At 41.4% G+C, this 24,402-nt stretch overlaps 1 protein-coding gene across 11 annotated transcripts in view; it reads right to left on the reverse strand.

Annotated features, from left to right (window-relative positions):
* The window catches only part of DAB1 (DAB adaptor protein 1), a 947,480-nt gene that overhangs the window by 353,190 nt on the left and 569,888 nt on the right, over positions 1 to 24,402 (reverse strand). The gene's annotated exons all lie outside the window — the stretch shown is intronic.

Below are 24,402 nucleotides of genomic sequence, written 5' to 3' on the forward strand. Positions count from 1 at the left end.
ATCCATTCCACATAGCAGGCCCGGATGTTTTATATATGAGCGCAGTCTCCTTCACACAGACATCGGAGGTCACTTATCAGGCGTTTACCGGTCACGTAAGAAGCAAATGATAAAAAATGCAGGCGCCGTGAAACATTTATAAGTGAGGAGCCGGTGACGCTGTGTTCTGCGGGATGAGAAATGACATCTTAGCATAGAACAGATCTCCCCCAGGACCGGGCTTAAAATATCTGCAAATTCTTAAAGTGGCGTCTATCAAAAAGCCGAAGCGTCAAGTGGAAAATGTGGAGGCAAGAAAGTCTGTGTAAAGTGCTGCGAGGTCAGAGCCTGGTCAGCGCAGAGCGGCGGAACACGGCTCCGCTAATAGGGGCAGCTGCAGAGACGCGTGCAGAGGACAGGTGGGGGGCGCAACTCGCACCACGGCCTCACACCGTCACTGTCCGCACACTGGCACACAGCAAGAAGTATCACACCGACTCGGCACACCACCAAAGCTGCAAACAACAGGGTGTGACTTCACAATCAGCCATCCTATCTGGATGTACCTAAACCTATCATGTCTGGTACTGTCTGCTAATCTATTGCATCTAAGCCCATCATGTGTGATACTGTGTTCTAATCTACTGCATCTAAGCCCATCATGTGTGATACTGTGTTCTAATCTACTGCATATAAGCCCATCATGTGTGATACTATCTGCTGATCCACTGTATCTAAGCCCATCATGTGTAATGTTTATTAATCCACTGCATCTAAGCCCATCATGTTTGATGGGGATAACGACTGACAGATATTTGCATATAACTGTAGGGTGGACCCCTAGAATCCATTCCCCCGGTGGGCCCCAGACACCCCAGTCCGACCCCATGTGATACTGTTTAATAATTAGCTGTATCTAAGCCCATCATGTGTTATACTGTTTTCTAATCCACTGTATCGCCTATGTGCGATAATGTCTGCTAACCCACTGTACCTAAGCCTACTGTGTATGATACTTTATAATATAGCATACTGTCTGCTGAGCCACGTATCTAATCCGATCATGAGTGATACTGTCTGCTAAGTTGTGTATCTAAATCTACCATATGTAATAATATCTGCTGAGCTGCTGTATCTAATCCCATAACATGTGATACTATGGGAAGGAGAGGTCTAGCTGATGATTATGCCCAGGATGGAGGCGTCTCACACCCTAATTAACAGCCCAGTCGTCAGTGCAGCCGCCTGATACCCAAATTATACTCAGTGTTGGAGTTTTACACAGGAAAAATTATCGATGAATTTCCTTGGGGGAAAATGTGGTGATTTTGCATCCAAATGTTTCCTCCGCGTCTTCGGCCTGAATGCAATCTATGTAAATCAGGGGGATTTATATATCAGTACCGATGTAATATAACCGAGGAGGCGCAAGGAAATGTAAAAGCATCAAGCATCTCTGTGATATGTGTCCGCAATGCCATGTTGTCAAGTAGATGTATCGTCAGAGGCTGAGAAATACAGGTGTCTGCAGGAAGCACTCACAGGGGCCGCAGCGCAATCCGTCATCGGAGGGAGAAGTCGCTGGTAATGGCGGCCTCGCTGTGTTAAATGATGTCCTTGCAACCGGTTTACTCATTTTTTAACATCATTATTTCCTATTGCTGTGAAATTAAAGTGGAAACATTGTATCCAGATATTCCAATAAATACAACATAGCGAGAGTAACAATAACAGTAATATACAAGACAGATGATCCTCCCGCCCGGCTGAGTGATGGCGGAAAGGGGAGCTGGGATAAAAATGATGTCAGTAAAAGAAAATGACATTTACAAGTCACTATGTATAGAGCAAACATGTATATAACAAGTCCAGACATCCAGCGGTTATTCTACATGTTCACATCTAAGAGAGGCTGCATAATAGTATAGTCCTGTATAGGGAGCAGTATTATAGCAGTTATATTCTTGTACATAGGGGCAGTATTATAGTAGTTATATTCTTGTACATAGGGCAGTATTATAGTAGTTATATTCTTGTACATAGGGGCAGTATTATAGTAGTTATATTCTTGTACATAGGGGGCAGTATTATAGTAGTTATATTCTTGTACATAGGGGCAGTATTATAGTAGTTATATTCTTGTACATAGGGGCAGTATTATAGTAGTTATATTCTTGTATATAGGGGCAGTATTATAGTAGTTATATTCTTGTACATAGGGGCAGTATTATAGTAGTTATATTCTTGTATATAGGGAGCAGTATTATAGTAGTTATATTCATGTACATAGGGGGAGTATTATAGTAGTTATATTCTTGTACATAGGGGCAGTATTATAGTAGTTACATTCTTGTACATAGGGGGGCAGTATTATAGTAGTTATAGTCTTGTACATAGGAGCAGTATTATAGTAGTTATATTCTTGTACATAGGGATCAGTATTATAGTAGTTATATTCTTGTACATAGGAGCAGTATTATAGTAGTTATATTCTTGTACATAGGGATCAGTATTATAGTAGTTATATTCTTGTACATAGGGGCAGTATTATAGTAGTTATATTCTTGTACATAGGGGGCAGTATTATAGTAGTTATAGTCTTGTACATAGGAGCAGTATTATAGTAGTTATATTCTTGTACATAGGGATCAGTATTATAGTAGTTATATTCTTGTACATAGGAGCAGTATTATAGTAGTTATATTCTTGTACATAGGAGCAGTATTATAGTAGTTATATTCTTGTACATAGGGGCAGTATTATAGTAGTTATATTCTTGTACATATGGGCAGTATTATAGTAGTTATATTCTTGTACATAGGGGCAGTATTATAGTAGTTATATTCTTGTACATAGGGGCAGTATTATAGTAGTTATATTCTTGTACATAGGGGCAGTATTATAGTAGTTATATTCTTGTATATAGGGGGCAGTATTATAGTAGTTATATTCTTGTACATAGGGGGAGTATTATAGTAGTTATATTCTTGTACATAGGGGCAGTATTATAGTAGTTATAGTCTTGTACATAGGAGCGGTATTATAGTAGTTATAGTCTTGTACATAGGAGCAGTATTATAGTAGTTATATTCTTGTACATAGGGATCAGTATTATAGTAGTTATATTCTTGTACATAGGAGCAGTATTATAGTAGTTATATTCTTGTACATAGGGGCAGTATTATAGTAGTTATATTCTTGTACATATGGGCAGTATTATAGTAGTTATATTCTTGTACAAAGGGGCAGTATTATAGTAGTTATATTCTTGTACATAGGAGCAGTATTATAGTAGTTATATTCTTGTACATAGGGGCAGTATTATAGTAGTTATATTCTTGTATATAGGGGGCAGTATTATAGTAGTTATATTCTTGTACATAGGGGGAGTATTATAGTAGTTATATTCTTGTACATAGGAGCAGTATTATAGTAGTTATATTCTTGTACATAGGAGCAGTATTATAGTAGTTATATTCTTGTACATAGGGGCAGTATTATAGTAGTTATATTCTTGTACATATGGGCAGTATTATAGTAGTTATATTCTTGTACATAGGGGCAGTATTATAGTAGTTATATTCTTGCATAAATGGGGCATTATTAGGGTGAGTGCACACAGTGCGGAATCATCTGTGGATTTTTCCGCGCGGATTTGCAGGTAAAACCGCAGGTAAAGTGACCTGTGGTTTACCTGCAGATTTGCCTGTGGTTTTCCCCTGCGTTTTGACACCTGGACAAACAAGCAGGTGCCAAACCGCTGCGGAATCTGCAGAAAGAATTGACATGCTGCGGATTTTCAACCACAGCAAATCCACGCAGAAAAATCTGCAGCATGTGCACTGCGGTTTTTAAATCTCATTGATTTGCATTGTACTGTACAATGCCTGCAGATCTGCAGCAAAATCCGCACTGTGTGAACAAGCCCTTATAGTCTATATACACATACATAAATCCACACATATACACCCATATGCATATATACACACATATATTCACACACTTTCTCTTGGAGCTGAGACATTTATTTCAGTTTTTAGGAGGATTGAGGCATTTTCTGCAGGGCATGAAAAAGTTCTTTGAAAAACTGAATTCATTATGAGCATTTGCCACGGACAGTAAAATCATAATTTGGAGCCTGCAGCCAAAAAAGAACAGAAAAATGAGAATTTTATCTAAAAAGTCCCCAGATTTTCTCTGTATTTTTTTTTAAGATGGATTTTGGAATCAGTAAGGAAGCAACAGCGGTTGCAGCAGATACCTGCACACCAGGGTCCAGGTGTCTGTGGGGACTTAGAGGCGAAATAGTACATGACAGGGGCCCTTGTGCATTAGGGCCCACGAGAATAACACACTATTGGTTTTGGGTTCTGTAAAAAAAAACAAAAAAAAAAACCTATAAATACAAAAAGATTTGTGGTGTCAGGATGCTGCCAAATTCTTCAGAAACTTTCTGGAAACCAGCGAGTCTACAAGGTTCCTGTCTTGGGCTTCGCTGACGCGCACAATGTGCCTCGTGTCTGTGATTGTAACATTCAGGCAAATCTTTACTGTTCTACTGTAGTATTTCCAAAAGCCACCGAAACTTGGAGTTTGTGACTCTGAGGCACAAGACAATTATGATTACTACTCATTATAAGGCACAGAAGCACTATTGATACAGGGCAGAGATAAAGGAACCATAAACTTTTCCTTTTTGCTGACGGAGGACATGATGAATTGAGGCCCTATTGTATGTTCTGCTAAGGGGCCCCATAATTTCTTTTAAAATCCCTGTGCACACATGGAACCATTTCTTTTGATTCAGAGGCATAGCTAGGGGTTTAGCTCGGGGGGGGGGGGGAAATCTGAGTGGGCCCCTAACCAGTAACCCTGATTACAACTCAGGTGGCGAACCCAGTGGCAGTAGCTCTGGGTGGGCCCCCTCAGAGCAAGGGGCCTGGGACATCCGCGCCCTGATGATTCTCTCCCAAGATCCACCTGACTGCAGATTTCTCCCACTGCTCCCAGTAACTTGTGACAGAGGTCAGACTAGGAGACATCTCATATTAAACATCCTGGTACATGGAGATTCTGTTTGCAGAGAGAACGCCTGAGAGCAGCTCGTTGTGTAACGTCAATAGATTGGGCGCCATAAAGGCGGAATAAAAACCATATTAATATAACTCCGGAAATCAATATTTACAGAGAGAAGATTGGAGAGAAGAGAAACAAAGTAACAAGTGAAACAATGTGTCCGTGTCCAGAACATGTCTGTTGCTGCATTGAAACGTTATTGTTACTAGATCTCTCAACTCAGAAGGAATAGTGGGGAATAAGTGAAGGCAGGGCGTGGATGAGGTAGACATTAGGCCACGTTCACACGGTCAGTATGTGGTCGGTATTTTACATCAGTATTTCTAACACAAAACCAGGAGTGGAACATGTTGGCATATGCAACAGAAATGGACTAATAGTTTATGTAAAGGAGGACTTTACACTAGCCTGACAGCAGATGGCGATAGTGTGAACTTATATGTTTGCTGTATTGTGGGGAGTGAAGCTCTCTTCTTGATGTTACCTTTACCTTCGCTTTTGACTGTATTAGGCCTGTTTCACACATCCATTGTCTCCATCAGTCAAGATCCGCCGTTTTGCAAAAAAATGGATCCGCCATTTTTTTTGGGCGGATCCATTTTTTTCCCCATAGACTTGCATTACCGGCGGATCTTGACGGATGGGCATCTTTTTTTCTGCGGATCCGCCAAGATTTTGGCGTCCGCTAACAAGACTGGACGGACAATGCAACGTCTTTCTGGCTGGCCGGATCTGCACTTTACACTGCGCATGCCCAGCAGAATCGCGTTTGCAGTAAATTTAACCTTAAATCCCGATCTGGCGGCTGAGGAAAAATTCTCTCTCTCTCTCACAGCGGGTTCCTTTAAATTTCTTCCTTCGCCGGATGCGTCAGAAAAACGGTCCGGTGGCACACGTTGATGTCCGTACGCAGGCGGATCCGTTTTCCGCCATTTTGGCGGATTACAATGGACAGAAAAAACTGATGTGTGAAACAGGCCTTATGCCAGCAGCACGGGCTGTGTGCTTCTGAATTCTTATCTCATGTTTACCCAAAAGAAGTAAATGCTGTTTACCCAAGATAACTTGCTCAGTGAAGTTCTCCTGTGTACCGGTGATCATTATCAGAAGATACACTGTGCTACAGAACAATCAGAGGATAAGTATAATAGAGACACCTCAAAACTTCTGTATTTATCACTCACTCCTGGTTTTCGCTTAGGCTATATTCACACCGGGCGTTTTTTTTTTTTTAAAGGGAACCTGTCACCCCCCCCAGGCATTAAGTAAAAGAGCCACCTTGTGCAGCACTAATGCTGCATTCTGTCAAGGTGGCTCTTTTATTTAGCGTCCCTTCCACCGCAGAAATAAGTGTTTTTAAAATTTGTCTGACATTCCTTGAAGTTTGTCTGGGGGGCAGCTCTTTCCCCCCCGGACACAGACGCCTCACATCCATCAGTCGTTTCCTTCTTCAGCCTTTGCTCCGACTCCTCATTGTTCTTTTGAAATCCTGGCGCCTGCGCTGTACTATGTATTCTGGGGCATGCGCAGTTAGCGCTGCCCGTTCTCTCTCATCACATCCTGGCCTTCCTATCGCGCCTGCGTGGATGCGCGGCCAGAGATCCCGCCCCGCGGTGTGAATAAATCAGAAGATACTGCGGGGCGGGATCTCTGGCCGCGCGTCCACACAGGCGCGATAGGAAGGCCAGGATGTGATGAGAGAGAACGGGCAGCGCTAACTGCGCATGCCCCAGAATACATAGTACAGCGCAGGCGCAAGGATTTTAAAAAAAAAACAATGAGGAGGCGGAGCAAACAATGCAGGAAGAAATGAGTGACGGATGTGAGGCGTCTCTGTCAGAGAGGGAAAGACCTGCCCACCGGTCAAGAAACAGGTATGTCTGACACCGATTATTTCTGCGGTGGAGGGTACCCTAAAAAAAAGAGCCACCTTGACACAATGCAGCATTAGTGCTGCACAAGGTGGCTCTTTTACTTAGAAATGCCGGGGGGGGGGGGGGTGACAGGTGCCCGTTAATGAGTTTTTTATGCAAAATTTCAGCTGTGTTTTACGGTATCAGCAAAGTCTATGAGATTTCAGAAATCCCATGCACACGCCTTGGGTTTTTTTCTCATCAGTATTTTGTGCTTTGTATGTTTTTTTTTGCACAACAGAGCGCGTCACATCTTTCAGCGTTTTTCACCCATTGAAAGTAATGGATGGTGAAAAAATCTGCCCCCAAAAAACGCAGGTGTCAGATTTTTCAGCATTTTTGTGCCAAAACCTGTTTTTTTTTCCCCGCACTAAACGTTATCAGCAAGCACAGGAAACAAATATAGCAAGACAAAAACGCAAGAAGAAACGCACAAAAAATGCAGCAAAAAAACGAAGCAAAAAAAGCGCAAGAAAAACCTTCTTTTTTCTGCAACTTCTTTCCTGCCAAGTGCAGGTTTTGCTACAGAGAAAAAAAATGTTGAAAAAACACTTAGCGATGCACTAGCGATCCCGACCACGATACGACCCGGTCAGGATCGCTGCTGCATCGCTAAGTGGTCGCTAGTGAGCTGCCACACAGGCAGATCTCACCAGCGACATCGCTGGGGACGGGGATCGCTACTTACCTGTCAGACGTGGCGATGATGACGTCCTTCTGCCCGCATCCACGCATCGCTCGTCGTCACAGCAGGAAGCCCAGGTGGAAGCGGCCGACAAGAAACGGCCCAGGACGTTCTCGCGCGATCAGCGATAGCCAGCGGGGGAGCCGGTCGGAGGTAAGTATCACATGCAGCGATATCGCTAGCGACCTCGCTTAGTGTGACGGGGCCTTAACACTTTTTTCACCCATCGTTTTTCAAAACTTCTTTAGGTAAAATAAATAAATAAATAAAGACTCTTCATAAGAAAAGCAAAGTGGATTTCCCATAGAAATGTATTGGATGAGTTTTCTATGGGTTTTTGAATCAGGTTTTGAGAAGGATTTTAGAGCAGATCTGCTAAAAAGAAAAAAAATAAATAAAAAATAAAAATGTGAACATTGCCAAAGGAACGGTTTGCAGATGCTTAGGATGGTGGCCGTGGTCTTTAGATACTGGGCTATGTAAGAGAATAGAAACCCTCCATACCCCAAGCCAGATCTCGGCTTCTGGACCCATGTCAATAAGACGTCGGATATTGATTTATTCAAATGTGTTCAACCTGAGCAAGTCATAAAAACTGCAGCGACTAGTAAAAAATGGCAAATGGTTCAGTCTTATGTTTCTAGACCCCACGGTACACTACTTGCCGGGGTTTGGGGTATGTGTTCATAAATGGAGAAGATTGAGGACTAATAAGAATCCTTTAAAAAAATAAGAGGCTATCATGGCACAATCAGGAATCCCAGGAAAGTAATGAAGTAATGACAAAGCCACATGCAAATTAGCCTTTAAGTGCATTAGGGCGTGTCAATACAATTGAGTTCACCAAGACGCCCCCAATGCACTTCCTGGTTAATTTGCATGTGACTTTAAAAAGTTCCATTTCTCTTTGCTGGAACATCGGATTATTATAAGTTGGATTATTATAAGTTAGGCAATTGTTGTACTACGACTTTCCATACTCTTAGTTTTAGAAATAAAATAGTCCTTAAAGGTTTCCTTTAAGTAGCTGAATTTATAATATCATCACAGAGGATAAAAAATAAATGTCTGTATTTAAAGGCCTAAATCCATTTTCTGATAACAACAACGTGTATTACGAAGCCTATTTGTCTGTTGCTACATTGCTGTCCATTACTATCATCTCCCAGTGGTGGAAAGCGGTACTGCAAGGAATTAAAAAATAGAATAATAATTGAGCACGATAATCATTTCCTCCAAAAGTAAAGAGCACATAAAATGCCAACAAGTAACAGGTGACATTAAAAAATAAAATACTTTTTTTCAGCAAATTAATTTTATGTCATTTACAATTTGCCCTTTAAGGAAACCTGATAAAACATAATGTCCATAGAGGGAGACCTAAGATGCCGCAGCTTAGTGGATTTAGTTTGGCATCAGACTTGCTGTATGTGGAGCTTTAGGCATTAATCCTTGATGAATAGCTGATTTAAGCCGCCATTTGTCTAAGCCGTGCGGCGCGATATACGATAATAAGGCAACAAATTATTAGATGTGTGTATGGGGCTGAGGATGAATGAAGCCGCCGTCGTCTGCGAGCAGCCATATGTCTGTCAGTGTTAGCGCGGTTACAGGGGATATATAGGTTTACATAAAGAGACATCATTTCATGTAAGCACCTTGCAGGTTCATCCGTCAGCGGCTCGGGCGGATTCACGACAAGGGTGTTAAGAAAAATAAAGTTGTTGTCTATAGAAATATTATCATGGGGACTGGAGGGGTTCTGAGTGCACTTATCCGCTGATTTAAAGTCACGCCGATCATCAAGCGATAAGACGGGACACGTAATAGACTTATATGGATTATACACCAGTCTGGTAGGAATATTGCCTGTCTATACTGAGGCAAGGGCGCCGCGGCGGCGAACGGTGGCTCCATGATGCCAGCAGTGAAACTACGAGGCCAGATTTATTATTTATGATTGCATCTTTTTATTCTATTATAGGGGACCATCAAGTAAATTGTGACTTTTCTCCTGCGATCGTCAAATGGTTAACCTTAAAGGGAACTTGACACGATGATCGCACTACTGAAACTAATAGAATAGCTGTACAGGTCTTAGCGAAACAAGAAAAATGATACCTATCTTGCAGTAATCCGACGTACCAGTGCAGAGAAATCGAGCCTTGAAGTTACATGCAAATTATCCAAGAAGGACATAAGGGGGCGTGTCAGTATACCCCAACTGCAGCATCACGCCCAAATGCACTTCCAGAGTAATTTGCATGAGACTTCAAAGCTCGATTTCTCAGCGCTGGCTCATCGGATTTCTACAAGATAGGTACCAATTTTATTGTTTTACCGAGATCTATACAGACATATTATCAGTTTCAGAATTAAAATTTTCTTGACAAGTTCACTTTAAGTATGCAAAATAAAATATATGTGGTTTTTTTTCAAATATTACTGTAGTTTTTCCTTTTTTTTTGCATCACAAAAAGTTTGGGAACTTTTTAGCATGATTAAAAATAAAAAAAAAATCACTCCATTTTTAGGATCTCGGCTTGCTGTCAGTGAATGAAAGTATTTATTGTTTACACAGTATAAACCCCAGTCTTTATTTATTCACTTAAAGATCCACTCACCTTCAGCTACAATGCATCAGATAATTAGCTTATAGGTGTTAAGAAAGATCGTGACAGAAAGGTGTAGGTGTTCGCATTAACCTGTCACCGGTTTGTAAGGACACCAAATAAAAGATTTGCTTTTTGGATTTTTTTGCATCTTTCTTCCTTTGTTAAGAAAGATGGTGATACTTTGTAACAAGTCCTTCAGCCGTGTGAGCTGGACAGAGCTTCACAATATGAGAATAAATAAATAATTCAATTCACTGAAAGCAAACAGTTCTTGTAAATGATGAGGAACTGACAGATGCTGGCAGAAATGTTCATTAGTCTTCATTTACAAGAGACCTGATAAAAGCAGCCAGAAAAGTCATTTATTACAGTGGCATGCAGTACTACATTCTCCCTGTAGGGGCCACTGTAATGTTGCCCATCAGCAGTGTCCTTCCAAGGATGGACCTGTGGCGATCAGTGGTTTCTTGGCTTCTGTTAAAAAAAGAATTGCCAAAACTAGACAATCCCTTTAAGCTTTATTTGCATATGGCTGGACACTTTTAATTAGTGGAGGTCGGGCATCAATACGAGTTGTGTCCACGCAACCAAGTATTCAAGAATAAAAACTATCAAACAAATCCACAGGTTGTTAAGGTCTTCAAAGATACAGTAACGTTACAAAATGACCAATTGTTTAACATTGTTTTTTCATTTACATGTTAAAAGCTTTTTCTTATATTTTGGGCAAGCTTTGCACTAATATGGACAAAAGTCATTGTGCAAGGGGAGGAGGAGGTGAGCTGTGACGTCACCTATTGTGAATGGTGGATCATGTGTTATGTACTGTATATAGAGGTGTTATCAGTCATTGTAAAGGAGGGGGAGGAAGTGAGCTGTGACATCACGTATTGTAAATAGTGGATCCTGTGTTATCTACTTTATATAGAGGTGCTATCAGTCATTGTACAGGAGGAGGTGAGCTGTGACATCACCTATTGTGAATGGTGGATCATGTCTTATGTACTATATATAGAGGTGTTATCAGTCATTGTACAGAAGGGGGAGGAGGTGAGCTGTGATATATCCCATTGTGAATGATGGATCCTCTGGTATCAACTGAATATACAATGGGGAAAATACGAATTTGATACTCTGCCGATTTTGCAAGTTTTCCCACCTACAAAAAAATGGAGAGGTCTGTAATTTTTATCATAGTGTAGTGCAGGGTATCCACACTGAGCAGTGGTGAGGCAGTGACTCAGCAAAGTTCTAAACAAAATTCTCTTTAACCCCTTCCTGACATGAGACGTACTATCCCGTCCACGGTACCCGGGCCCGTATGACCGGGGACGGGATAGTACGTCTACCGCGATCAGCGGCGCCCACGTGGTGAGCGCCGCTGATCGCGGCCGGGTGTCAGCTGATTATCACAGCTGACACCCGGCACAATGTGTCAGGGGCGGTCACGGACCGCCCCCGACACATTAACCCCTTGCACACCGCGATCAAACGCGATCGCGGTGTACCGGGAGTTAAAGGGAAGCATCGGCAGGGAGGGGGCTCCCTCCGTGCTTCCCTGAGCCCCCCACGGCAGCGCAATGTGCAGCGCTGCTGCGGGGGACTCCTATCCTCCAGGCCCCCGAATCCAAGATGGCGACGGGGGCCTTCGGGGGCCTGGGGAAGCTGGCTTCCTCAGTGCCTGCAAAGCGCAGGCATGAGGAAGCCTTGTGCACTGCCTGTGACAGATTGCTGATCTGTCACAGTGATCTGTGATGTGACAGATCAGCGATCTGTCACAGGACAGTGATGTCCCACCTGGGACTATGTAATAAAGTAAAAAAAAATGTAAAAAAAAGTGTAAAAATAAATTAAAAAAAATCGCCAAATAAATTAGTAAAAAAAAAAAAAAATATTCCCCAATAAATTCATTTTTTTAAAATAATAAAAAAAAAAAACAATAAATGTACACATATTAGGTATCGCCGCGTCCGTAACGACCTGCCCTATAAAACTGTCCCATTAGTTAACCCCTTTAGCGAACCCCTTAAAAAATAAAAATAAAAAACGAAGCAAAAAATAATGATTTATTATCATACCGCCAAACAAAAAGTGCAATAACGCGAGATCAAAAAGACGCATATAAATATCCATGGTACCGCTGAAAACGTCATCTTGTCCCGCAAAAAACGAGCCGCCACACAGCATCATCAGCAAAAAAATAAAAAAGTTATAACTCGCAGAATAAAGCGATGCAAAAATAATTATTTTTTATATAAAATAGTTTTCATTGCATAAAACCGACAAAAACATAAAAAAACGACCTAAATGAGGTATCGCTGTAACCGTACTGACCCGAAGAATAAAAGCGCTTTATCAATTTTACCGCACGCGGAACGGTGTAAACGCACCCCCCCCAAAAGAAATTCATGAAACGCTGGTTTTTGTTCATTCTGCGTCCCAAAAATCGGAATAAAAAGCGATCAAAAAATTTCACGTGCCCGAAAATGGTACCAATAAAAACGTCAACTCGTCCCGCAAAAAATAAGACCTCACATGACTCGGTGGGTCAAAATACGGAAAAATTATAGCTCTCAATATGTGGTGATGCAAAAACTATTTTTACAATAAAAAGCGTCTTTTAGCGTGCGACAGCCGCCAAACATAAAAACCGCCATAAATAGTAAATCAAACCCCCCGTTATCACCCCCTTAGTTAGGGAAAAATAATAAAATAAAAAAAATGTATTTATTTCCATTTTTCCATTAGGGTTAGGGCTAGGGTTAGGGCTAGGGGTGTGTTGGGGTAGGGTTAGGTTAGGGTTAGGGCTAGGGTTAGGGTTAGGGCTAGGGTTAGGGCTAGGGCTAGGGCTAGGGCTAGGGTTAGGGCTAGGGTTAGGGCTAGGGTTAGGGCTAGGGTTAGGGGCATGTTGGGGTTCGGGTTGGAGTTAGAATTGGGGGTTTCCACTGTTTGGGCACATCAGGGGCTCTCCAAATGCAACATGGCGTCTGATCTCAATTCCAGCCAATTCTGAGTTGAAAAAGTCAAATGGTGCTCCTTCCCTTCCAAGCTCTGCTATGCGCCCAAACAGTGTTTTACCCCCTCATGTAGGGTATCAGCCTACTCAGGACAAATTGCAAAACAATTTTTGGGGTCCAATTTCTCCTGTTACCCTTAGGAAAATAAAAAATTGGGGGCAAAAATATCATTTTTGTGGAAAAAAAATGATTTTTTTATTTTCACGTCCGAGTGTTATAAACTTCTGTGAAGCACTTGGGGGTTCAAAGTGCTCACCACACATCTAGATAAGTTCCGTGGGGGGTCTAGTGTCCAAAATGGGGTCACTTGTGGGGAGTTTCAATAGTTTAGGTACATCAGGGGCTCTCCAAACGCACATGACAACCGCAGACCATTCCATCAAAGTCTGCGTTCCAAAACGTCTCTGCTTCCCTTCCGAGCCCCGACGTGTGTCCATACAGTAGTTTTCTCCCACATATGGGGTGTCAGCGTACTCAGGACAAATTGGACAACAACTTTTGGGGTCCAATTTCTCCTGGTACCCTTGGGAAAATAAAAAAAATGGTGACTAAAAGATCATGTTTGTGGAAAAAATACGAATTTTTTATTTTCACGCCCGGGCGTTGTAAACTTCTGTGAAGCACTGGGGGGGTCAAAGTGCTCACCACACATCTAGATAAGTTCCTTGGGGGGTCTAGTTTACAAAATGGTGTCATTTGTGGGGGGTTTCCACTGTTTAGGTACATTAGGGGCTCTCCAAAGGCAATATCACACCCGCAGACCATTCCATCAAAGTCTGCATTCCAAAACGTCACTACTTCCCTTCCGAGCCCCGACGTGTGCCCATACAGTAGTTTTCTCCCACATATGGGGTATCAGCATACTCAGGACAAATTGGACAACAACTTTTGGGGTCCAATTTCTCCTGGTACCCTTGGGAAAATAAAAAAATGGTGACTAAAAGATCATGTTTGTGGAAAAAATACGAATTTTTTATTTTCACGCCCGGGCGTTGTAAACTTCTGTGAAGCACTGGGGGGGTCAAAGTGCTCACCACACATCTAGATAAGTTCCTTAGGGGGTCTAGTTTCCAAAATGGTGTCATTTGTGGGGGGTTCCACTGTTTTGGTACATCAGGAGTTTTCCAAACGCGACATGGTGTCCGATCTCAATTCCAGCCAAAAACGTCAAATGGCGCTGCTTCCCTTCCGAGCTCTGCCATGCCCCCAAATAGTGGTTTACCCCCACATGTGGGGTATCAGCGTACTCAGGACAAATTGCACAATAACTTTTAGGGTCCTGTTACCCTTGGAAAAATAAGAATTGAGGGTGAAAAGATCATTTTTGTGGAAAAAATATGATTTTTTAATTGTATGGCTTTATGTTATAAACTTCTGTGAAGCCCATGGGGGTTCAAAGTTCTCACCACACATCTAGATAAGTTCCTTAGGGTGTCTAGTTTCCAAAATGGTGTCATTTGTGGGGGGTTTCCACTGTTTTGGTACATCAGGGGTTTTCCAAACGCGACATGGTGTCCGATCTCAATTCCAGCCAAAAACGTCAAATGGCGCTGCTTCCCTTCCGAGCTCTGCCATGCGCCCAAATAGTGGTTTACCCCCACATGTGGGGTATCAGCGTACTCAGGACAAATTGCACAATAACTTTTAGGGTCCTGTTACCCTTGGAAAAATAAGAATTGAGGGTGAAAAGATCATTTTTGTGGAAAAAATATGATTTTTTAATTGTATGGCTTTATGTTATAAACTTCTGTGAAGCCCATGGGGGTTCAAAGTTCTCACCACACATCTAGATAAGTTCCTTAGGGTGTCTAGTTTCCAAAATGGTGTCATTTGTGGGGGGTTTCCACTGTTTTGGTACATCAGGGGTTTTCCAAACGCGACATGGTGTCCGATCTCAATTCCAGCCAAAAACGTCAAATGGCGCTGCTTCCCTTCCGAGCTCTGCCATGCGCCCAAATAGTGGTTTACCCCCACATGTGGGGTATCAGCGTACTCAGGACAAATTGCACAATAACTTTTAGGGTCCTGTTACCCTTGGAAAAATAAGAATTGAGGGTGAAAAGATCATTTTTGTTTAAAAAATATGATTTTTTAATTGTATGGCTTTATGTTATAAACTTCTGTGAAGCCCATGGGGGTTCAAAGTTCTCACCACACATCTAGATAAGTTCCTTAGGGGGTCTAGTTTCCAAAATGGTGTCATTTGTGGGGGGTTTCCACTGTTTTGGTACATCAGGGGTTTTCCAAACGCGACATGGTGTCCGATCTCAATTCCAGCCAAAAACGTCAAATGGCGCTGCTTCCCTTCCGAGCTCTGCCATGCGCCCAAATAGTGGTTTACCCCCACATGTGGGGTATCAGCGTACTCAGGACAAATTGCACAATAACTTTTAGGGTCCTGTTACCCTTGGGAAAATAAAAATTGGGGTGAAAAGATCATTTTTGTGGAAAAAATATGATTTTTTAATTGTACCGCTGTACGTTATAAACTTCTGTAAAGCCCTTGTGGGTTCAAAGTTCTCACCACATATCTAGATAAGTTCCTTGGGGGGTCTAGTTTCCAAAATGGTGTCATTTGTGGGGGGTTTCCACTGTTTAGGTACATCAGGGACTCTCCAAACGTGACATGGCGTCCAATCTGAATTCCAGCCAATTTTGCATTGAAAAAGTCAAACGGCGCTCCTTCCATTCTGAGCTCTGCCATGCGCCGAAACAGTCGTTCCCCCCCACATATCAGGTATCTGCGTACTCAGGACAAATTGCACAATAACTTTTGCAGTTCAATTTCTCCTGTTACCCTTGGTAAAATAAAAAAAATTGAACCTGAAGTATTTTTTTTATGAAAAAAAGTTAGATGTTCATTTTTTTTTAAATATTCAAAAAAATTCCTGTGACGCACCTAAAGGGTTAATAAACTTCTTGAATGTGGTTTTGAGCACCTTAAGGGGTGCAGTTTTTAGAATGGTGTCACTTTTGTGTATTTTCTATCATATAGACCCCTCAAAGTGGCTTCAAATGTGATGTGGTCCTAAAAATAAAATGGTGTTGTAAAAATGAGAAATCGCTGGTCAACTTTTAACCCTTATAACTTCCTAACAAAAAAAAATTTTGGTTCCAAAATTGTGCTGATGTAAAGTAAACATGTGGGAAATGTTAGTTATCAAGTTTTTTGTGTGCCTTATCTCTGTGATTTAAGGGCATAAAAATTCAAAGTTGGAAAATTGCGAAATTTTCAAAATTTTCGCCAAATTTCCGTTTTTCTCACAAATAAACGCAAGTTATTTGAATGAAATTTTACCACTAACATGAAGTACAATATGTCACGAGAAAACAATGTCAGAATCACCGGGATCCATGGAAGCGTTCGAGAGTTATGACCTCATAAAGGTACAGTGGTCAGAATTGTAAAAATTGGCCCGGTCATGAACGTGCAAACCACCCTTGGGGGTGAAGGGGTTAATGCCTACTCAACAGCAAAACACAGCACAAGATATTCTCCGGATCGCAGCTGGGAAACAGGACAGTCCACCTGCGGATTGCAGCCAGGCACAAGACAGTCCACCTCGGGTTCGCAGGCAGGCACGTATCCTCCAGATTACAGTCACTAAACATGCCAGTCCACCTCCTGAGACCAGATGCCATGGGTGACTGAACCGCAGTGTTAATATCCTACTCACAGCATTACACAGTACAAAATATCCTCTGGATCGCAGCCGGGAACCATATCCTCCAGTTTATAGTCACTAAACACGTCAGTCCACTTCCATTACCAAAAAATCAAGAATTAAATTGCACCTGCGCTGACTGACTATATCCTGCAATGACCACCTAAGTAGGTCATGAATGAATGCTGTACTTACTTCCTGTGTGCTGTGGGGCTGCAGATGAATCCAGCATGTGCCATGTGTAAAAATGGCTGTACCCCGATGGAAACCAGAGACGCAACACCAAGGAGGCGTCCCTCCTGTAGACGGTGTTGTGGGAGCGTCCCTTCAGCTGTCAGCCGCTGGACACGCTGAAAAAGATGGCGGCGCGCTCCGGCCGAGAGGCGCCGCCGGCGTGCAGCGGCAAGGAGGAAGAAGAACCAGGTGACGTCACCGGGAAAAGAGGAAGGGGGCGCTTGCAGGCCAAACTAGAAGCCAACGCGTTTCTAAGGTCTGCGGACCTTCTTCATCAGGGCTGTCAGACCCTGCTGCGCCTAACCCTATATGTGGCATAAACCACACCTCCCCCCACCTGTCAGCATAAAGGGCATGCTAGATTCCAATACATCTACCCACTGCCCGTCAGGAAATGATGCAAAAAACATCTAAAAAAAGGTATCCAATGAAAAAATATTCATATATATGATATATTTTGAGAATAATTTAAAACCATTTTTTTAATATAATCCAATTAAAATATATATCATATACAAATAAACATAAAACTTCAGTGTTCATATTTTCTAAAACAAAACAAAACAAAACTTTCCCTTAAAAATGCATGCATAAAATTCGTGCAATAAAATTCGTTGCACGGATAAAAAGGTTTGTTTTTTTTTTATAACAATAAAAAAGAAACCATCAACATGAATGTTGCACATAACAGAAAATATGTTGATAACCATTTGGATAAATCTGAAATCCATCAAAAAAAGGCATATAACTCCACTTCTTGATTGAGGCCCCTAGGGGCCAAACAATCCAGAGTGAAAATCCACTGCGACTCAACCCGAGACATTTGCGCCAAATAATCACCACCTCTCACGTTTTTGTGTACTCGTTGGATACCACAAAACGATGTTCCCTTAATGGATTTATTATGGTAATCTTTAAAATGTCTAGAGAGGGGATGACCACTATAGCCTTTTTCTATATTATTGAAATGTTCTTTCACTCGATCCATGAGTCTGCGTTTGGTGCGACCAACATATATTTTTTCGCAGGGGCACCTGATTAAATAAATAACACCAGTGGTAAAACAAGTAATCGAGTCCTTAATCTTAAACGACAATTTGTTATGAGAGTCGGTAAATGCAGTCTGTAAAATTTTCTTAAAATTGCTCAAGTCTCTAGAGAAACTTTTGTTCATTGAAATGAGAGATTTATGGGAAGTAACTACACTAGAAAAGTATGCACAGGCCAAAATCATACCTAAAGGGTTAATTATTCATAAGTCTTTGGCTGGGGATTTTGGAGATTCATGTATACAACAAGAATGGGATACTATGTTTTTTAATTTTTCCTTAAAGACTCTTGAATTTGTGATTAATAAAAGGATGTCTAATTTGAATGAGACAAGTCGTCAGGAGGAGCTATTGTTGGATCAGCTACAAAAATATAATCATTTGACTGATCTTCATACCTTAGTCACTAATATTCTTTCCAGATTAAAGAATAGGGAAAGAGAGATTATCTCTAAAAAAATAAGAAAATTCCAAAGAGATAAGGTACCTAGTGAGAACTATTCGGATTTTTCATTCTCTCTTTCTCCTAGTACTTCAGTACCCCTTATGGGCACTCAGCGTCAGTCTGGGCAATTTTTGATACTCGATGAATACAACATTACTCCACCATGTACTACCCCTGATAATTCATTTGCATTTTCAGTGTATGCTAATACTAATTCTACACAGTACACTCCGGTTTCTGTGCATCAAACCAAACGAGACTGTCCAGGGATTTGCAACCCCATTTCACCATCAGTTACCGCTTTATCTGGAATGCCTCCTAGAGTCAGTACAACTTCCAATAGTGCACTTGGTTCCCCTCATATAAGGCATACTCATGAGGGGACTCCCCCTCCCCCCCCCACAATCTCTAATAGATTCCAACCCCTATTAAATATGGAAATTGATGGGGAATCTCCTAACAATTGGGAGGATGGGGTGCCGTCTAGTTCCCACAGTAATGCATCTGTGGTTACAGAAGGAACCCTCACCACCAATTTTAGAGAAGAAATTGGACAATCTAAAATGCGTTTACATAAAAACACATTTAAGCAATCAGTACAAGCTACTATACCTAAATATATACGATCTAATAAAAATCCAATAACTAGTATTAATCTTAAAAAGGGACCATCTATCCAGCATCCTAAAAAAGGTAGAGGTCCCACCTATCCCACAAATCGGGATTTTTTTCGGGTAAAAACCACAGGACTAAGAGGGGCAAGAGAGGCGGGAAACTCGCCCAAAAGAAAATAAAATCTAATTCTACATCTTTAGATCAGCAGATGATATTTAACTTGAGCTCCTACACTTTAACACTTCACGAAGAATCATTATTAAGAAAAGGTTTAAAATTTGCCCCCACGGCCATAGCTAAACCATTTAATCTCTATATTGGTCTCAAGAAGTTTTTACGTAATTTAGCTATCAAAAAATATTTTTTAAAGAAAGGATCAATAGGACCCAATGCAGACCAATTAAGCGTATCCCAGTATGTACACACGAATTTGCCTAACCCCTCCAGGTTTAACCCCATTCAGGAGTATTCTAGTGCCTTTTGCACTTTTGAAACTATGGTCACAACAGATCTTAGACGCATTAAGAATAAGAATCATAGATTTTTACCCCATAATTTGACTCCGCAGGAACGTAAATCTATAATAGACCTCCAAAAAAATGAAAATATTATTATACGTCCTGCGGATAAAGGGGGGGCATTGTAGTATTTGATCGTAATATGTATCATCAAGAATCCTTGAGGTTGTTGGGGGACACAGTTATCTATAAGAAATTAAATGGGGACCCCACTGTTCGATTCATTAAGAAACTAAGTTTATTAGCAGAATGGGGCAAATCCCATGGCTTATTGAATAAAAAGGAATTTCAATATATTGTTAAGAAATCCCCTAGTACATCTATATTTTACCATATTCCAAAACTTCATAAGGATAAATTGTGTCCTCCTGGGAGACCTATAATTTCTGGCATTAATTGTCTAACTTCCAATCTTTCTCGTTATGTTGACATACATCTGCAGAAATGTATGCCTCTGGTACCGGCTTATCTTAAAGACACTAGTCATACATTACAAATTCTTGAAAATATTCAATGGCAAAATGGATTTATCCTTGGGACCCTCGATATCAAATCCCTTTACACAGTGATAGACCATCAAAAAGGATGTGAAGCGGCCAGATATTTTTTGGAAAAACTGGATTTTTATACCAGTACTCAATTGGATTTTTTATTAGAGAGTATTTCTTTCATTCTCACACATAACTATTTTCTTTGTGAGGATCAATTTTATTTACAAACGTGGGGCACCGCTATGGGTACCCGTTTTGCACCCAGCTACGCAAATCTGTATGTAGCCAAATGGGAGGAGACCCATATCTTTCAATCAGGACAACTTCGGTCTGATTTGGTAATGTGGCGACGTTTCATTGATGACGTCTTATTTATTTGGAAGGGGTCTCTGGGGGATCTAGAGGCCTTTATTTCAAGTTTAGATCTTAATATGTTTGGATTGGAGTTCACTGCCACCACTAGTACCACCAATATTCACTTTCTGGATCTTGAAATTTATGTGGAGGAAAATAACTTATATACTAGATGTTTTCATAAAGAGGTTGATTCTAATAGCTTTATTGATTTAAATAGTTGTCATTTACCAGCTTGGCTTTTAAACATTCCTAAAGGGCAGTTCACGAGATTAAGACGGAACTGCTCCAAAATAGAAGATTATACTGTTGAGGCTTTGAATTTAACCAAGCAATTCCTCACTAAGGGTTATCCTGAAGATCTCCTCGATGTAGACCGAAAAAAAGTTGAATTGTTATCTAGGCATGCTCTAATCCACAAATCTGATCCTGATGGTGCTAAGTTACCCACTATCACTGAGCAAATCCAGGATTTACCTATTATCACCCAATATCATTCTGGTCATAAAGAATTCATGAATATTATTCGGAGACATTGGTTTATTCTTCGGGGTGATAAAATAATAGGTAATCTTTTGCCGGAATTTCCAAGATTTGTATTTAGGAGGGCTCAAACGGTGGGTAATTTGGTAGCCCCTACTATTAAACCATTTTTGCCAATCTCATCAGGGGCACGTCCAAGGGGTTTTATACCGTGCGGTACATGCTCTTGTTGCAGTCGTACCAGTTTTAAGAAAATTTTACAGACTGCATTTACCGACTCTCATAACAAATTATCGTTTAAGATTAAGGACTCGATTACTTGTTTTACCACTGGTGTTATTTATTTAATCAGGTGCCCCTGCGAAAAAATATATGTTGGTCGCACCAAACGCAGACTCATGGATCGAGTGAAAGAACATTTCAATAATATAGAAAAAGGCTATAGTGGTCATCCCCTCTCTAGACATTTTAAAGATTACCATAATAAATCCATTAAGGGAACATCGTTTTGTGGTATCCAACGAGTACACAAAAACGTGAGAGGTGGTGATTATTTGGCGCAAATGTCTCGGGTTGAGTCGCAGTGGATTTTCACTCTGGATTGTTTGGCCCCTAGGGGCCTCAATCAAGAAGTGGAGTTATATGCCTTTTTTTGATGGATTTCAGATTTATCCAAATGGTTATCAACATATTTTCTGTTATGTGCAACATTCATGTTGATGGTTTCTTTTTTATTGTTATAAAAAAAAAAAAAAAAAAAACCTTTTTATCCGTGCAACGAATTTTATTGCACGAATTTTATGCATGCATTTTTAAGGGAAAGTTTTGTTTTGTTTTGTTTTAGAAAATATGAACACTGAAGTTTTATGTTTATTTGTATATGATATATATTTTAATTGGATTATATTAAAAAAATGGTTTTAAATTATTCTCAAAATATATCATATATATGAATATTTTTTCATTGGATACCTTTTTTTAGATGTTTTTTGCATCATTTCCTGACGGGCAGTGGGTAGATGTATTGGAATCTAGCATGCCCTTTATGCTGACAGGTGGGGGGAGGTGTGGTTTATGCCACATATAGGGTTAGGCGCAGCAGGGTCTGACAGCCCTGATGAAGAAGGTCCGCAGACCTTAGAAACGCGTTGGCTTCTAGTTTGGCCTGCACGCGCCCCCTTCCTCTTTTCCCGGTGACGTCACCTGGTTCTTCTTCCTCCTTGCCGCTGCACGCCGGCGGCGCCTCTCGGCCGGAGCGCGCCGCCATCTTTTTCAGCGTGTCCAGCGGCTGACAGCTGAAGGGACGCTCCCACACCACCGTCTACAGGAGGGACGCCTCCTTGGTGTTGCGTCTCTGGTTTCCATCGGGGTACAGCCATTTTTACACATGGCACATGCTGGATTCATCTGCAGCCCCACAGCACACAGGAAGTAAGTACAGCATTCATTCATGACCTACTTAGGTGGTCATTGCAGGATATAGTCAGTCAGCGCAGGTGCAATTTAATTCTTGATTTTTTGTTATTTACTTTTCCTTGGGTGTGCACAGACCCTGGGCATTCGCCAGCAGCGGCTGTATTGCACATATCCATCATTATTTGTACTTGGTAGCGCCGGTGTATATTTGTTACTCGCCACTTCCATTACCGTTTACCGTGGGTGACTGCATCGCAGTGTACACTGTGGGTGCCAAGCTATTCAGCTGCCTGTTTGGCTCCGCTGACCTGTACTGCCTCAAACAGTGGAGCTCTGCAGAGCTCTGTGCGCATCCTGGGCGGAACATACAGTGACCCTCACATGTAACACCAGTCACTGCCTCTCAGTAGGTACACTTCAACTGTGAGAGACAGAATCTAAAAATAAAAAACAGAAAATCACATTGTATGATTTGTACATAATTAATTTACATGAAATTTTTATTTGCTACAATAAACAGAACTTATTATTTGGTGCAGAAACCTTTGTTTGCAATTACAGAGGTCCTATAGTTCTTGACCATGGTCGCACACACTGCAGCAGGGATTTTGGCCCCCTCCTCCATACAGATCTCCAGATCTTTCAGATTTCGGGGCTGTTGCTGGGCAACATTGAGTTTCAGCTCCCTCCAAAGATTTTCTATTGGGTTCAGGTCTGGAGACTGTTTAGGCCACTCCAGGGCTCTCTTCAGGTATTTGACCAGGTCATCCCATGCAGTTCTGAGCTGATTCCTGATCTATCTCAGAATAATCCTTACCCCATGAGGTAAGATCTTGCATGGAGCACCAGACTGAGGGAGATTGACAGTCATCTTGTCTTTCTTCCATTCTCTAATAATTGCGCCAACAGTTGTTGCCTTCTCACCAAGCTGCTTTCATATTGTCCTGTAGCTCATCTCAGCTTTGTATAGGTCTCCAATTTTATCTCTAGTGTCCTTAGACAGTTCTTTGGTCTTGGCCATGGTGGAGAGGTTGCAGTGTGAATAATTGAGTGTGTGAACAGGTGTCTTTTATACAGGTAACGAGGTCAAACAGGTGCAATTAATACACAAACAGGTGCAATTAATACACGTAATGAGTGCAGAGTAGGAGGCTTCTTAAAGAAAAACTAACAGGTCTGTGAGAGCCAGGATTCTTGCTAGTTGGTAGAGTAGGTGATCAAATACTTCAAGAAATAAAAAGTTTTTATTTTTAGATTCTGTCTCTAAGGCTACTTTCACACATCAGGTTTTCGGCGTCAGGCGCGATCCGGCGTCGTGCCGGAATGCCGGATCCGGCAAATGTTTTGTAAAACCTGATGTGCCGGATCCGGTTTTCTGCCGGATCCGTCTTGTTCTTGACAGACAAAACCGGATCCGTCTCATCCGGTTCATCCGTTTTTCTATCCGTTTTTCGACGGATTACGCCGGATCCGGTTTTTAAAATTGACCCTTGTGGCCTTCCGAACGGGATTGGCTACTGGAAAACTATATATAGCGTGTTCCTACAGCCCTTCTTTGACAGGTTGTAGAGGAGAAAGTGCAGGTTGGAGAGAAGAGCAAGTTACTGGCGAAGATGGATGTTGTCATTGGAAATATTACCACTAGAAGTTCTGTGACGGTTTCAGGGACAATTTTCCACTATACTTTATGTCACCTCAAGGCAGAGTACACTGGGATGACAGAGTGTGAAAGATTTGTGCCCCAAACTTGTGTACCTTCTGGACCAACAGTATATACCTTTGCCAACCAAAGTTGGCTATCTTGTCATGGTCTTACTATTTTTAGCTTTAGGCCACAGGTGTGTACC

This window comes from Dendrobates tinctorius, unplaced genomic scaffold (assembly GCF_039654945.1).
Source record: "Dendrobates tinctorius isolate UK_male_01 unplaced genomic scaffold, ASM3965494v1 ptg000138l, whole genome shotgun sequence".
In the NCBI taxonomy this organism is placed as follows: domain Eukaryota; kingdom Metazoa; phylum Chordata; class Amphibia; order Anura; family Dendrobatidae; genus Dendrobates; species Dendrobates tinctorius.